Here is a 3212-nt window from a genome sequence, read left to right as displayed (position 1 = left end):
CGGACATCATTTCAACAAATTCCAAGTCCATGTTAGGGAAGTAGCAAGGTAACAAATTTCGTTAGGTATGTGGGGAAAGTGATTCAGAAGACGAGGAACACACACTTAAAGTTCTAGTATATCTTTTTCTTCTAAGTGTATCTACCTGGGCGAATCTCTTAGACGGATCTCCTTTAACGGATCTCCTTTGATGGATATCTTCAATGGACCTCCTTTGAAGGATCTCTTCGATGGATCTCTCCGATGGACCTACGTTGACGGATCTCTCTGACGGATCTCCTTTGATGGATCTCCTTTGACGGATCTCCTTTGAAGGATCTCTTTTGATGGATCTCCTTTGACGGATCCCCCTCGACGGATCTCATCAACGGATCTCTTTGACGAATCTACTCTACGGATCTCTTCGATGTGTCTACGTTGATGTATCTACTCATCGACGTATCTACTCCATTATCTACTTGAGTGGATCTACCTCGGCATATCTATTCATTGTATTTCTGTCGATGTATATCTACTTCGACGGATCTACCTATTGTATCTACATCGACCCAGATTGGCGGATCCCACTCTACATTGAATCCTGGCAGATCATATTCATATATGGGCAATACGACAACATGCGCACCTAATGGCATATACCGGCTGAATAACTGAGGCGGGTCCTAGAGATTACTTCCTTTACAAGGAGTGAACTTTCCTCCCTTGTTTAAAGACGGATAGTTACAAGCTTTCCTTCCTTAAACAAGGAAGGATATACATTCTGCCTATTTAAGTCTTCTTTTCTTCATCACTCATTAGAACCGGCGGATCCTAGGCGCATCGGATCCTTGACACATCCTGGCGGATCCTAAGAGGGGCACTAGAGTGGCGGATCACTGGGGCGTACGAGAGGTGTATCCTCAAGCTATTCCTGGGCGGATCGTCAGGTTTACTTCCTCCCGAAGGAATTCACCAACAACCCTGACAATCCGTACATGTACCTTTGTACTGAATTGTCGGGGCGTATCACCTATTTTACCCTTTTGTTGATAACCTTATTGTAACCCTAGTAGGGGTAGTCCTTGTCTTTTGTTATCATTAGGGGAAGTATTTAAACCCCAATTTTGTAAGGATGAAACAACTTTTTATCAATCAAATTATATCTTCTCTTTGAGAGTGTTTTTAGGGTTCATCCCTCTTAACAATGGGGATTTCTAATTCCTTCAAGTTTAGCTTGTAAATCTGGGGGTTTCACGACTCCTTCAAGTTTAGCTTGAGAATATCTTTGGTAGTTTACGATTGAAGACTATCGCCCGTTACCCGATCTGTATCAGTTGGTATCAGAGCCGATCGTTTTCTGATCCGAAACTTCTTTCGACGATGGTAGCCACTGACAAGAGTTTTGAAGAATGGCAAACCGAGGTTGAAGAGATGGATTTCAAGCTTGCGGAAGCAAGGAGAAAGACAATAGAAAATATGGAGCAAGAAAGGATGGAGAATCTGCAAAGAGGAACCAGAAGCAGCCGAAATAGCCGGAGACGACAACATCGAGCCCAAAAAAAACAAGAAGGAGAAAACACTATCTCCCCTCCTAAAGATTCATACCAAATTTGTTCACTGTTGCGCAAGGAAGAGGTAACTCCAAAACTTTTAGTTCTTGATGTGGAAGCTATGGGTATGCCTACTAGTAGTGAAGATTTGGTTGTTTGTGATGTTGTGAGTGATTTAATTTCTCATTGTGGAGTTGTTGATAATGACTTTGTGAATGAGGACTTAAATGTATATGTGAATGAGGAGGAAGAGGGAATAACGTATAGGAACTTTGAAGAAGTTCAAATAGAAAAGGGTGCGCACTATGTGTTTGATGAAATGCCCCATAGGGAAAACTTCACTTGTATGCTTAATGAGGGTGATAACCTTAATCCTAAAGGAGTGGATGGTGACTTTGGGCTGGCGAACCTCTTTAAGGCGGATGATGAATTCATTTTATGTGTGGAGGTTGATGGCTATGGTGATGGGAGAGATGTTGGTGGATCAACGATGCTCACAGGTAGAATGTCGTTTAAGTCGGACGACTCGACAAATAGAGTGGTCGGCTTGAACTATAAGAAGGAGCGGATGGAAGCAAGAGGTCGTGGGAAAGATTGGGTGGAGGAAGAGGAGCTGTACGAATTTGAAAATAATCATGAAGGAGGTGAACTCGAGTGGAAGATTGATAGAGAGGAGGACCATTATGAAAATAAGCTGGATAGCAACAATGAACTTGAGTATGATGATAATGGGTCCAGGAATGGGATTGACGGGGAAGATAGTGATTTTGATGGTGAGTTATATGATGATGGTAGATTTCATCATCATGAGGATGGACTTGAAGATAATGAAGATGATGAAACCTATTATGATGAAGATGAGCATCAGATCACTGAGTGGAGCCAAAGTGAGGCTACTTATGAAGATGATGAGAACAGATTTCATTGTGATGATGAGTTGGAGGATGGTGAGTGGAACCAAAATGAATATACTTATGAAGCTGATGAAGGTAGGTTTTATGAAGATGAGTCAAGGAACATTGAGTGGAACCAAAGCGGAACTCCTAATTATGAAGATAATGAAGATAGGTTCTACTGTGATGATGAGTTGGAGGACGTTGGATGGAGCCAAAATGAGTACACCTATGATGACGACGACCAAGAGCTTCATGGAACACTTGACGAATGGGAAGGGCAGTTCGAGTGATAAAGAGCATATGGTCTGCTGGTGTTTAAAGGCAAGTGTGATCCTATTTCTTTTTTAAGAAAGAGAGTATGATGCGGACATCTTTTCAACAAATTCCAAGTCCAGGTTAGGGAAGTAGCAAGGTAACAAATTTCGTCAGGTATGTGGGGAAAGTGATTCAGAAGAGGAGGAAGACACACTTAAAGTTCTAGTATATCTTTTTCTTCTAAGTGTATCTACCTGGGCGGATCTCTTAGACGGATCTCCTTTAACAGATCTCCTTTGATGGATCTCTTCAGCGGACCTCCTTTGAAGGATCTCTTCGATGGATCTCTCCGATGGACCTACATTGACGGATCTCTCTGACGGATCTCCTTTGACGGATCTCCTTTGATGGATCTCCTTTGACGGATCCCCCTCGACGGATCTCATCAACGGATCTCTTCGACGAATCTACTCTACGGATCTCTTCGATGTGTCTACGTTGATGTATCTACTCATCGACGTATCTACTCCAT

This window comes from Euphorbia lathyris, chromosome 1, assembly GCF_963576675.1.
Source record: "Euphorbia lathyris chromosome 1, ddEupLath1.1, whole genome shotgun sequence".
In the NCBI taxonomy this organism is placed as follows: domain Eukaryota; kingdom Viridiplantae; phylum Streptophyta; class Magnoliopsida; order Malpighiales; family Euphorbiaceae; genus Euphorbia; species Euphorbia lathyris.
The sequence above is the reverse complement of the archived record's forward strand: the minus strand, read 5'-3'. Positions refer to the sequence as shown.